This window comes from Leucopleurus acutus (assembly GCF_964270905.1).
Source record: "Leucopleurus acutus genome assembly, chromosome: X".
NCBI classification, from domain to species: Eukaryota; Metazoa; Chordata; class Mammalia; order Artiodactyla; family Delphinidae; genus Leucopleurus; species Leucopleurus acutus.
In genome coordinates, this window is record NC_139148.1 from 44614807 (window position 1) to 44629378 (window position 14572).

Genomic DNA, 14572 nt, shown 5'->3' on the forward strand with positions numbered 1-14572 from the left:
TGGTCCTGGGCTTTTGTTTGTTGGAAGATTTTTAATCACACTTTCAATTTCAGTGCTTGTGATTAGTCTGTTCATATTTTCTATTTCTTCCTGATTCAGTTTTGGCAGGTTGTGCATTTCTAAGAATTTGTCCATTTCTTCCAGATTGTCCATTTTATTGGCATAGAGTTGCTTGTAGTAATCTCTCATGATCTTTTATATTTCTGCAGTGTCAGTTGTTACCTCTCCTTTTTCATTTCTAATTCTATTGATTTGGGTCTTCTCCCTTTTTTTCTTGATGAGTCTGGCTAGTGGTTTATCTATTTTGTTTATCTTCTCAAAGAACCAGCTTTTAGTTTTATTGATCTTTGCTATTGTTTCCTTCATTTCTTTTTCATTTATTTCTGATCTGATTTTTATGATTTCTTTCCTTCTGCTAGCTTTGGGCTTTTTTTGTTCTTCTTTCTCTAATTGCTTGAGGTGGAAGGTTAGGTTGTTTATCCGAGATGTTTCCTGCTTCTTAAGGTGGGCTTGCATTGCTATAAAATTCCCCCTTAGAACTGCTTTTGCTGCATCCCATAGGTTTTGGGTTGTTGTGTCTCCATTGTCATTTGTTTCTAGGTATTTTTTGATTTCCTCTTTGATTTCTTCAGTAATCACTTCATTATTAAGTAGTGTATTGTTTAGCCTCCATGTGTTTGTATTTTTTACAGATCTTTTCCTGTAATTGATATCTAGTCTCATGGCGTTGTGGTCAGAAAAGATACTTGATACAATTGCAATTTTCTTAAATTTAACAAGGCTTGATTCGTGACCCAATATATGATCTATCCTGGAGAATGTTCCATGAGCACTTGAGAAAAATGTGTATTCTGTTGTTTTTGGATGGAGTGTCCTATAAATATCAATTAAGTCCATCTTGTTTAATGTATCATTTAAAGCTTGTGTTTCCTTATTTATTTTCATTTTGGATGATCTGTCCATGGGTGAAAGTGGGGTGTTTAAGTCCCCGACTATGATTGTGTTACTGTCGATTTCCCCTTTTATGGCTGTTAGTATTTGCCTTATGTATTGAGGTGCTCCTATGTTGGGTGCATAAATATTTACAATTGTTATATCTTCCCCTTAGATCGATCCCTTGATCATTATGTAGTGTCCTTCTTTGTCTCTTTTAATAGTCCTTTTTTTAAAGTCTATTTTGTCTGATATGAGAATTGCTACTCCAGCTTTCTTTTGGTTTCCATTTGCATGGAATATCTTTTTCCATCCCCTTGCTTTCAGTCTGTATGTGTCTCTAGGTCTGAAGTGGGTCTCTTGTAGACAGCATATATAAGGGTCTTGTTTTTGTATCCATTCAGCTAATCTGTGTCTTTTGGTGGGAGCATTTAGTCCATTTACATTTAAGGTAATTATCGATATGTATGTTCCTATTCCCATTTTCTAAATTGTTTTGTGTTCGTTATTATAGGTCTTTTCCTTCTCTTGTGTTTCTTGCCTAAAGAAGATCCTTTAGCATTTGTTGTAAAGCTGGTTTGGTGGTGCTGAACTCTCTCAGCTTTTGCTTGTCTGTAAAGGTTTTAATTTCTCCATCAAATCTGAATGAGATCCTTGCTGGGTAGAGTAGTCTTGACTGCAGGTTTTTCTCCTTCATCACTTTCAGTATGTCCTGCCACTCCCATCTGGCTTGTAGGGTTTCTGCTGAGAGATCAGCTGTTAACCTTATGGGGATTCCCTTATGTGTTATTTGTTGTTTTTCCCTTGCTGCTTTTAATATGCTTTCTTTGTATTTAATTTTTGACAGTTTGATTATTATGTGTCTTGGCATGTTTCTCCTTGTATTTATCCTGTATGGGACTCTCTGTGCTTCCTGGACTTGATTAACTATTTCCTTTCCCATATTAGGGAAGTTTTCAACTATAATCTCTTCAAATATTTTCTCAGTCCCTTTCTTTTTGTCTTCTTCTTCTGGAACCCCTATAATTCGAATGTTGGTGTGTTTAATGTTGTCCCAGAGGTCTCTGAGACTGTCCTCAGTTCTTTTCATTCTGTTTTGTTTATTCTGCTCTGCAGTAGTTATTTCCACTATTTTATCTTCCAGGTCACTTATCCGTTCTTCTGCCTCAGTTATTCTGCTATTGATCCCATCTAGAGTACTTTTAATTTCATTTATTGTGTTGTTCATCATTGCTTGTTTCATCTTTATTTCTTCTAGGCCCTTGTTAACTGTTTCTTGCATTTTGTCCATTCTATTTCCAAGATTTCGGATCATCCTTACTATCATTATTCTGAATTCTTTTTCAGGTAGACTGCATATTTCCTCTTCATTTGTTAGGTCTGGTGCATTTTTATCTTGCTCCTTTATCTGCTGTGTGTTTTTCTGTCTTCTCATTTTGCTTATCTTACTGTGTTTGGGGTCTCCTTTTTGCAGACTGCAGGTTCGTAGTTCCTGCTGTTTTTGATGTCTGTCTCCAGTAGCTAAGGTTGGTTCAGTGGGTTGTGTTGGATTCCTGGTGGAGGGGACTAGTGCCTGTGTTGTGGTGGATGAGGCTGGATCTTGTGTTTCTGGTGGGCAGGTCCATGTCTGGTGGTGTGTTTTGGGGTGTCTCTGGACTTATTATTATTTTAGGCAGCATCTCTGCTAATGGGTGGTGTTGTGTTCCTGTTTTGCTAGTTGTTTGGCATAGGTTGTCCAGCATTGTGGCTTGCTGGTCGTTGAGTGAAGCTGTGTGCTGCTGTTAAGATGGAGGTCTCTGGGAGATTTTCGCCATTTGATATTATGTGGAGCTGGGAGGTCTCTTGTGGACCAGTGTCCTGAAGTTGGCTCTCCTACCTCAGAGGCAGAGCCCTGACTCCTGGCTGGAGCACCAAGAGTCTTTCATCCACACAGCTCAGAATAAAAGGGAGAAAAAGTAGAGGGAATTAGTAGAAGTATGAGGAAAGAAAGAAGGAAAGGAAGGAAGGAAGGAAGGAAGAAAGGAAGAAGCAAAGAAGGAAAGAAGGCAAGAAGGAAAGAAAGGAGGGAGGGAGGAAGGAAAGAAGGAGGGAAAGAAGGAAAAAAGACAGAAAGAAAGTAGATACAGTAAAAATAAAATAAAGTATAATAAAGTTATTGAATTAAAAAATTCTTATTTAGAAAAAAAAAGGGACGGATAGAAGCTTAGGACAAATGTTGGAAGCAAAGCTATACAGACAAAATCTTACACAGAAGCATACACATACACCCTCACTAAAAGAGGTAAAGGGGGAAAAATCATAAATCTTGCTGTCAGAGACCACCTCCTCAATTTGGGATGATTCGTTGTCTAAAGGAGGGAAGGAAGGACGGAAAGAAAGAAAGAAAGAACGAAGGTAAAGTATAATAACGTTATTAAAATTAAAATTGATTATTAAGAAAAATATTATTAAAAAAACCATGGACGGATAGAACCCTAGGACAAATGGTGGAAGCAAGACTATACAGACAAGATCTCACACAGAAGCATACACATACACATTCACACAAAGAGGAATAGGGAAAAAAATCATAGATCTTGCTCCTAAAGTCCACTTCCTTAATTTAGGATGATTGGTTGTCTATTCAGGTATTCCACAGATGCAGGGTATATCAAGTTGATTGTGGAGCTTTAATCTGCTGCTTCTGAGGCTGCTGGGAGAGATTTCCCTTTCTCTTCTTTGTTCTCACAGCTCCCAGGGGCTCAGCTTTGGATTTGGCCTGCCTCTGCGTGTAGGTCGCTGGAGGGCGTCTGTTTTTTGCTCAGACAGGACAGGGTTAAAGGAGCCGCTGATTCGGGGGCTCTGGCGCACTCAGGCCGGCGGGGAGGGAGGGGCACGGAGTGCGGGGCGGGCCTGCGGCGGCAAAGTCCGGTGTGACTTTGCACCAGCCTGAGGCCTGCCGTGCGTTCTCCCGGGGAAGTTGTCCCTGGATCCCGGGAACCTGGCAGTGGCGGGCTGCACAGGCTCCACGGAAGAGGGGTGTGGAGAGTGACCTGTGCTCGCACACAGGCCCCTTGTTGGCGGCAGCAGCAGCCTTAGCGTCTCCTACCTGTCTCTGGGGTCCGTGCTTTTATCCGCGGCTTGCGCCCGTCTCTGGGGCCCGTGCTTTTAGCCGCAGCTCGCGCCCGTCTCTGGGGTGTGCGCTTTTAGCCGTGGCTCACGCCCGTCTCTGGAGTTCCTTTAAGCAGCGTTCTTAAACCCCTCTCCTCACGCACCAGGAAACAAAGAGGGAAGAAAAAGTCTCTTGCCTCTTCGGCAGGTGCAGACTTTTCCCGGGACTCCCTCCCGGCTAGCCGTGGTGCACTAAACCCTTCAGGCGATGTTCAAGCCGCCAACCCCAGTCCTCTCCAGGCGCTCCTTCCGAAACCGAAACCCGAGCCTCAGAGCCTCAGCTCGCAGCCCCGCCCGCCCCGGCGGGTGAGCAGACAAGCCTCTCGTGTTGGTGAGTGCCGGTCGGCACCGATCCTCTGTGCGGGAATCTCCCCGCTTTGCCCTCCACACCCGTTGCTGTGTACTCCTCCGCGGCTTCGAAGCTTCCCCCTCCGCCTCCCGCAGTCTCCGCCCGCGAAGGGGCTTCCTAGTATGTGGAAATTTTTCCTCCTTCACAGCTCCCTCCCACTGGTGCAGGTGCCGTCCTATTCTTTTGTCTCTGTTTTTTTTTTTCTTTTGCCCTACCCAGGTACGTGGGGAGTTTCTTGCCTTTTGGGAGGTCTGAGGTCTTCTGCCAGCCTTCAGTAGGTGTTCTGTAGTAGTTGTTCCACGTGTAGATGTATTTCTGGTGTATCTGTGGGCAGGAAGGTGATCTCCGCGTCTTACTCTTTCGCCATCTTCAAGGTCCCCCCGGTCACACTGTTTTTTTCCCTGGGTTCTGGTGTGTGCGAGACCCTGTGTGCCCTCCAAACGTGGAATTTCTTTTCCCCCCAGTCCTGTGGAATTCCTGCAATCAAACCCTGCTGGCTTTCAAAGCCAAATTCTCTGGGGGCTCCTCCTCCTGTTGCCCGAACCCCAGGCTGGGGAGCCTGACGTGGGGCTCAGAACTTTCATTCCTGTGGGAGAACTTCTGTGGTATAATTATTTTCCAGTTTGTGGGTCACCCAACTGGTGGGTCTGGGATTTAATTTTATTGCAATTGCACCCCTGCTACCATGTCATTGTGGCTTCGTCTTTGTCTTTGGAAGAAGGTTCTTTTTTTTGGTAGGTTCCAGCATGTTTTTGTGGATCATTGTTCAGCAGTTAGTTGTGATTTTGGTGTTTTCGTAAGAATCGGTGAGCTCACGTCCTACTACACCATCTTGTCTCCAACTAGGGTCAGCCTTACAACTAAATCACTGCAGAAACATTCTGGAAATTAAGCATGTTAATCTCCTAAGCCCATTTAGAAATACCTTGGAGAAGAATCATGTAGTCCCTCCAATCTGGTTTTCCTTTCTCCTTCTGTCTTCTTTATGGTGCTCCAGCCAGTTTGCCCATCTACCTTCCACTAGACCACTGCCTCTTAGCACACTTCCTTTGGTTTTCTGCTTGGTGGAGAAGCATTCACATCTTCTACAACCGACATCTGCTAGATCAAGATTTCTTAAAGCCTTAGGTCCAGGTTGTTTGGTTTTTGTTGCTATTGTTATTGTAGGAGGTCTGGGAGTTCTTTATATATTCTGGATATTACCCTTAATAGATACATGATTAAGAAATATTTTATTCCATTCCATAGGTTGGTTTCTCACCTTGTTGATTGTGTCCTATGATGCACAGAGGTTTAGTTTTGAGGTAGCCCAATTTATCTATTTTTATTTTTGTTGCCTGTGCTTTTGGTGTCATATTCAAGAAATCATTTCTGACGGTCAGCCAAAGATGATATACTAGAAGGACTTGGAATTCACATCTCCTCACAATTAGGGCACCTACCAGGCACTGGAGGGAGACCACGGACACCTAAGGGGATGGGAGGAACCCCCAGTGACTGGGTAGGACATGGGGTGTGGGGGGAGTGAAGGGGGAGGAGAAATGGAGGTGGGATGGGACTGGTACCCCTGAGGGGCGGCTGGGGGTGGGGGAGGGATCCCATGCCCAAAGGGGGGAAATTGGGAGACCACTGGGAGGGCAGAGGATCAAAAGGGAGCATGACCAGGTTTCCCCTGCCCACTTGGGCCCCCGGGAACCTGGTGAGATCCTGGGCCTGATCCTCTGCCCACCTATGCCCCCTCCAGCTGGGTGGGTCCTGAGGGAGTGAGAGGGAGGAAAGGGGGAGCAAAAGTAAAGACTGGACCTCTGGGACCAGCACCCCTGAGGGGTGGCTGGGGGAGGAGAGGAGTCCCTACACCCAGTGGGATCCACCCATGGTTAGGGGTCCAGGGTGATGGGGGAGAGCCCAGGGGAGACAGTGGGGGAGGGGCATGAAGGAATGGAAGGGAATGGGGCCAGTGCTTTCCCTGTCCACTTAGGCACCAGGAAACCTGTTGGGCTCTCGGGCCTATTCCTTTGCCCTCAGGGCCTCCCTCCTGCTGTGAAGAACCACCCCCACCCAGGGCCCTCCCTCTACACTTGGAGACCCCCTCGAATGAGTTAGGCCTAAACCCTACCCACACACCTTCACTCAGGGCCCTACCTCCAAACTCTGGAACTCCACAATCTGGAGGCCCACCTTTTGATTTGCTGCCTCTCCCCTTCCACGCAGGTCCTAGGCAGAGACCCACCCCATGCTTGAACATCATCCCTCCTAGGCCCCACCCCACACTCAAACATCTCCTACCCACGCACCTAGGTCTCACCCCACCCTAAACCCAGCCCCTGCCTAAGTTCCACCCACACCTAAACTAAGCCGACACAGCCAAGGCTATTTTCTTTTCTTTTCTTCTTTCTTATTTTAGATTGGGGTTTTGTTTTACCTTGTTGATTAATTGATGTTGATTCTTTTATATTTTTTCTAATAAATCTTTTATTTTTCTAATTTTAATTTATTCTTTATACTTTGTTCTCTCCTTTTGGTTTGTCCCCCTCCCACTTTTATTTTCTTTTTTCTATTGTGGTTTTATTTTACCTTGTTGCAGTTGTTTCAATTATAGTTTTATTTTTCCTAAAATAATTTTTATCTTTCTAATTCTATTTTGTTTTTTATTCTTTGATATTGTAGTGCTCTTTTTTTCTTTCTTTATTACTTTTTTTTTTTTTACCATGCCACAAAGCTTTTGCGGTCTTGGTTCCCAAGCTCGAGTTTGGGCTGAGCTCCCATGGTGGGAGCACAAAGTTCAAACTGCTGGACTAACAGAGAAACTCAGACCCCAGGGAATATCAGTCGGAGTGAGGCCTCATAGAGGTCCTCATCTCAGCACCAAGACCTAGCTCTGTCCAACTGCCTGCAAATTCCAGTACTGGATGACTCAAGCCAAACAACCAGTAAGAAAGACAGGAATACAGCACCACCCAACAATAAAAAAGTGAAATGAAAAAAATATGTTACAGACTAAGGAGCAAGGTAAAAACATGCAAGACCAAATAAATGAAGACAAAATAAGCAACCTACCTGAAAAAGAATTCACAGTAATAATATAAAAGATGATCCAAAATCTCGAAAATAGAATAGAGAAAATACAAGAAGCATTTGACAAGGATACAGAAGAACTAAACAGCAAACAAATAATGATGAACAACACAATTACTGAAATTAAAAATACTCTAGAAGGAATCAATAACAAAATAACTGAGGCAGAAGAACAGACAGGTGAGCTAGAAGATAAAATGGGGGAAATAACTGCCAGGGGGCGGAATAAAAAAGAAAAGAAGAATGAAAAGAATTGAGGACAGTCTCAGAGACCTCTGGGACAACATTAAACACACCAACATTCGAATTATAGGGGACCCAGAAGAAGAAGAGAAAAAGAAAGGGACTGAGAAAATATTTGAAGAGATTATACTCCAAAACTTCCCTAACATGGGAAAGGAATTAGTCAAGCAAGTTCAGGAAGCACAGAGAGTACCATACAGGATAAACCCAAAGAGAAACATGCCAAGACACATATGAATCAAATTATAAAAAATTAAATACAAAGAAAAAATATTAAAAGCAGCAAGGGAAAAACAACAAATAACATACAAGGGAATCCCTATAAGGTTAACAGCTGAACTTTCAGCAGAAACTCTGCAAACCAGAAGGGAGTGGCAAGACATATTTAAAATGAGGAAAGGGAAAAACCTGCAGTCAAGACTACTCTACCCAGCAAGGATCTCATTCAAATTCGATGGAAAAATTAAAACCTTTACAGAGAAGAAAAAGCTAAGATAATTCAGCAACACCAAACCAGCTTTACAATAAATGCTAAAGGAACTTCTCTAGGCAGGAAACACAAGAGAAGGAAAAGACCTACAATAACAAACCCAAAACAATTAAGAAAATGGTAATAGGAACATACATATCAATAATGACCTTAAATGTAAATGTATTAAATACTCTAACCAAAAGACATAGATTGGCTGAATGGATACAAAAACAAGACCTGTATAAATGTTGTCTACAAGAGACGCACTTCAGACCTAGAGAAACATACAGACTGAGAATGAGGAGATGGAAAAAGGTATTCCATGCAAATGGAAACCAAACGAAAGCTGGAGTAGCAATTCTCATATCAGACAAAATAGACTTTAAAATAAAGACTATTACAAAAGACAAAAAGGACACTACATAATGATCAAGGGGTCAATCCAAGAAGATATAACAATTGTAAATATTTATGCACCCAACATAGGAGCACCTGAATACATAAAGCAAATACTAACAACCATAAAGGGGAAATCAACAGTAACAAAATAATAGTAGGGGACTGTAACACACCACTTTCACCAATGGACAGGTCATCCAAAATGAAAATAAATAAGGAAACACAAACTTTAACAACACATTAAACAAGATGGACTTAACAGATATTTATAGGACATTCCATCCAAAAACAACAGAATACACTTTCTTCTCGAGAGCTCATGGAATATTCTCCAGGATAAGCCATATCTTGGGTCACAAATCAAGCCTCAGTAAATTTAGGAAAATTGAAATTGTATCAAGTATCTTTTCCGACCATAGCACTATGAGACTAGATATCAATTACAGGAAAAAAAAGTGTAAAACACCGAAACATATGGAGGCTAAACAATACGCTAATAAATAACCAAGAGATCACTGAAGAAATCATAGAGGAAATAAAAAAATACCTAAAAACAAATGGCAATGGAAACACGATGACTGAAAACCTACAGGATGCAGCAAAAGCAGTTCTAAGAGAGAAGTTTATAGCAATGCAATCCTACGTCAAGAAACAAGAAAAATCTCAAATAAACAACCGAACCTTACACCTGAAGCAATTAGAGAATGAAGAACAAAAAAACCTCAAAGTTAGCAGAAGGAAAAAAATCATAAAGATCAGATCAGAAATAAATGTAAAAGAAATGAAGGAAACAATAACAAATATCCATAAAAGTAAAAGCTGGCTTTTTGAGAAGATAAAATTGATAAACCATTAGCCAGACTCAACAAGAAAACAAGTGAGAGCACGCAGATCAACAGAATTAGATACTGAAAATGAGAAGTAACAACTGACACTGTAGAAATACAGAGGATCATGAGAGATTACTACAAGCAACTATATGCCAATAAAATGGACAACTTGGAGGAAATGGACAAAATCCTAAAAAGCACAACCTTCTGAGACTGAACCAGGAAGAAAGAGAAAACATAAACAGACCAATCAGAACCACTGAAAATGAAACTGTGATTAAAAATCTTCCAACAAACAAAAGCTTAAGACCAGATGGCTTCACAGGCGAATTCTCTCAAATATTTAGAGAAGTGCTAACACCTATCCTTCTCAAACTCTTCAAAATATAGCAGAGGGAGAAACCCTCACCAACTCATTCTACGAGACCACCATCACCCTGATACAAAAACCAGAAAAGATGTCACAACAAAAGAAAACTACAGGCCAATATCTCTGACGAACATAGATGCAAAAATCCTCAACAAAATACTAGCAAACAAAATCCAACAACACATTAAAAGGATCATACACCATGATCAACTGGCGTATATCCCAGGAATACAAGGATCCGTCAATACATGTAAATGAAACAATGTGATCCACCATATTAAGCAAATTGAAGGATAAAAACCATATGATCATCTCAATACATGCAGAAAAATCTTTTGACAAAATTCAACACCCATTTATGATAAAAACTCTTCAGAAAGGAGGCATAGAGGGAACCTACCTCAATATAATAAAGGCCATATATGACACCCCACAGCCAACATCGTTCTCCATGTTGAAAAACTGAAATAATTTCCCCTAAAATCAGGAACAAGACAAGGATGCCACTCTCACCACTATTATTCAACATAGTTTTGGAAGTTTTAGCTATAGCCAACAGAGATGAAAAAGAAATGAAAAGAATCCAAATACGAAAAGAAGAAATAAAACTCTCGCTGTTTGTAGATGACATGATACTATATATAGAGAATCCTAAAGATGCTACCAGAAAACTTCGAGAGCTAATCAATGAATTTGGTAGACTAGCAAGACACAAAATTAATGCCCAGAAGTCTCTTTCATTCTCATACATTAATGATGAAAAATCTGAAAGAGAATTTAAGAAACACTCCCATTTACCATTGCAATAAAAAGAATAAAATATCTAAGAATAAACCTACCTAAGGAGACAAAAGACCTATATGCAGAAAACTATAAGACACTAATGAAAGAAATTCAATATGATACAAACAGATGGATTGGAGGAATCAACATTGTGAAAATGACTATAGTACCCAAAGCAATCTACAGATTCAATGCAATCCCTATCAAACTACCAATGGCATTTTTCAAAGAACTAGAACAAAATATTTCACAATTAGTGTGGAAACACAAAAGACCACGAGTAGCAAAAGCATTCATGTGAAAGAAAAACAGAGCTTGAGGAATCCGGCTCCCTGTCTTCAGACTATACTACAAAGCTACAGTAATCAAAATCATATGATACAGGCACAAAAACAGAAATATAGATAAATGGAACAGGATACAAAGCCCAGAGATAATCCAATGCACATATGGCCTCTTATCTTTGATAAAGGAGACAAGAATATACAATGGAGAAAAGACAGCCTCTTCAATAAGTGGTGCTGGGAAAACTAGACAGCTACATGTAAAAGGATGAAATGAGAACACTCCCTAACACCATACAAAAAAATAAACTCAAACTGGATTAAAGACCTAAATGTAAGGCCAGACACTACCAAACTCTTAGTGGAAAACATAGGCAGAATGCTCTATGACATAAATCACAGCAAGATTCTTTTTTACCTGCCTCTTAGAGAAAAGGAAATTAAAAAAAATAAACAAATGGGACTTTATGAAACTTAAAAGCTTTTGCACAGCAAAGGAAACCATAAACAAGACGAAAAGAAAGCCCTCACAATGGGAGAAAATATTTGCAAATGAAGCAACTGACAAAGGATTAATCTCCAAAATATACAAGCAGCTCAGGCAGCTCAATATCATAAAAACAAACAACCCAGCCCAAAAAAGGGTGGAAGATCTAAATAGACATTTCTCCGAAAAAGATATGCAGATTGACAACAGAACACATGAAAAGATGCTCAACATCACTAATCATTAAAGAAATTCAAATCCATGCTACAATGAGGTATCACCTCACACCAGTCAGAATGGCCATCGTCAAAACATCTACAAACAATAAATGGTGGAGAGGGTGTGGAGAAAAAGGAACCCTCTTGCACTGTTGGTGGAATGTAAATTGATACAGCCACTATGGAGAACAGTATGGAGGTTCCTTAAAAAACTAAAAATAGAACTGCCATACGACCCAGCAACCCCACTACTGGGTGTATACCCTGAGAAAACCATAATTCAAAAAGAGTCATGTACCAAAATGTTCATTGCAGCTCTATTTACAATAGCCAGGACATGGAAGCAACCTAAATGTCCATCAACAGATGAATGGATAAAGAAGCTGTGGCACATATATACAATGGAATATTACTCAGCCATAAAAGGAAACGAAGTTGAGTTATTTGTAATGAGGTGGATGGACATGGAGTCTGTCATAGAAAGTGAAGTAAGTCAGAAAGAGAAAAACAAATATTTTATGCTAACATATATATATGGAATCTAAAAAAAAAGGTTCTGGTGATCCTAAGGGCAGGATGGGAATAAAGACACAGATGTAGAGAAAGGACTTGAGGAGATGGTGAGGAGGAAGACCAAGCTCGGACGAATGAGAGAGTAGCATTGTCATATATACACTACCAAATGTAAACTAGATAGATAGTGGGAAGCAGTTGCATGGCACAGGGAGATCAGCTCGGTGGTTTGTGACCACATAGATGGGTGGGGTAAGGAGGGTGTGAAGGAGACGGAAGAGGGAGGGGATATGGGGATATACATACGCATATAGCTGATTTACTTTGTTATACAGCAGAATCTAACCCAACAATGTAAAGCAGTTATACTCCAATAAAGATGTTAAAAAAAATCATTTCCAAATCTAGTGTTATGAAGATTTTCCCATATGTTTTCATCTTAGAGTTTTATAGTTTTATCTTTTATCCTTAGGTCATTGATCCATTTTGAGTTATTTTTTTGTGTAAGGTAAGACACCTTTTTCATTCTTTTGCATGGGAGTATTGAATTTTCCAAGAACCATTTGTTTAAGACACCCCTTTCCCTATTGAATGGTCTTGGCACACTTGTTGAAAGTGACTTGACCAAATAGACTCAGGTTTATTTCTGGAGTCTCCATTCTATTCCATTGGTCAATATGTCTGTCTTTATGCCAGTATCACACTGATTTGACTATTGTAGCTTTGTAGTAAACTTTGAAATCAGAAATTGTGGATCATCCAAATTTGGTCTTTTTTAAACAATGTTTTGGCTATTTGGAGTCCCCTGAGATTCCACATGAATTTTAGCATGGATTTTTCTATTTCTGCAAAAAATTGCCATTAGGAGTTTGATAGCGATTGTGTTAAATCTTTAGATCACATTAGATAGTATTGATATCTTAATAATATTGTCCTCCAATTCATGAATATGGAAGTCTTTCCATTTTTTCTGTGTGCTTCTTTAATTTCTTCCAGCAATGCTTTGTGTTTTCAGTATACCAGTTTTTCGGCTCCTTGGTAATTTTTTTTCTTAATGTTTTGTTATTTTTGATGCTATATTGTAAATAGGATTGTTTTCTTGATTTCTTTTTTAGATTTTTTTTATTGTTAGTGTATTAGAAACATAACAGTTTTTTGAGGGTTATTTTGTATCCTGCAATTTTGATAAATTTATTGGTTAGTTCTAATAATTTTTTGTGGAATCTTGAGTTTTGTACATATAAGATCATGTTATCAACAAACAGATAATTTTACTTCCTCCTTTCTAATTTGGATGCCTTTTGTTTTCTTACAAAATTGCTATGGCTAGGAGTTCCAGTACTATGTTAAATAGAAGTGATAAAAGCAGTCCTCTTGATCTTGTTCCTGATCTTAGGGGGCCAAGCTTTCAGTCTCTCATCATTGAGTATGATCGTAGCTGTGGGCTTTTCATATATGCCCTTTAAAATGTTGAGGTAGTTTCCTTCTGTTCCTGGTTTGTTGAGTGCTTTTATTATGAAGTATTGATTTACTCAAATGATTTTTCTGTATAATTGATATTATTATGTGGTAATTTTTTCTTCATTCTCTCAATGTGGTGAATTACTTTGATTTATTTTCCTATATTGAAACATCCTTGCATTCCAGGAATCAATCCTACTTGTTCATGGTGTATAATCATTTTAATGTGCTGTTGAACTCTATTTGCTTGTATATTATTCTGGATTTTTACATTAATATTCATGAGACATATTGATCTGTCATTTTCTTTTCTTGTAATGTCTTTAGCTGTGGTGTCAGGGTATTGCAGGCCTCATATAATGAAGTTGGAAATGTTCCCTTCTCTTCCATTTTTTTGGGCAAGTGTTTGAGGAGGATTCATGTTAATTCTTCTTTAAATGTTTGGTAGAATTCACCAATGAAGCCATTGGTCCTGGGCTTTTCTGTGTTGGGAGATTTTCTATCACTGATTCAATCTCATTGCCAGTTATTCATCTGTTCAGATTTTCTATTTCTTCATGATTCAGACTTTATAGGTTGTGTATTTTTAAGAATTTATCTGTTGCATCTAGATTATCCAGTTTTTTGGTGTACAGTTCTTTATAGTATTCTTTTATAGTACTTTTTATTTCTGCAAAATAGGTTGAAATGTGCCCTCTTTCTTTTCTGATTTTAATTATTTGAGTGTTCTTTTTTTCATAGTCAATCTGGTTAAAAATTTGTCAATTTTGTTGATCTTTCCAGAGAACCGACACTTGGTTCTGTTGATTATCTAGTCATTTCTCTCTTCTCTAATCTTTGTTATTTCCTTCATTCTGCCAGTTTTGGATGTAATTTTTCCTTATTTTTCTAGTTCCGTAAAGTGTAAAGTTAGGTTGTTGATTTGAGATCTTTCCTCTTTTTTAATGGATGCATTTATAACTATAAATTTCCCTCTTACCACTACTTTTACCTCAACCTGTGTTT

The 14572-nt window shown here is 39.5% G+C and overlaps 1 long non-coding RNA gene across 1 annotated transcript in view; it reads left to right on the forward strand.

Moving 5' to 3' along the window:
- Positions 1–2857: 2857 nt before the first annotated feature.
- LOC309978479 overlaps positions 2858–14572 on the forward strand; it is a 115389-nt gene continuing 103674 nt past the window's right edge. The window contains exon 1 of the long non-coding RNA XR_014327129.1: positions 2858–3327. This is a non-coding gene — a long non-coding RNA (uncharacterized lncRNA). The remainder of the gene's footprint in view (positions 3328–14572) is intronic.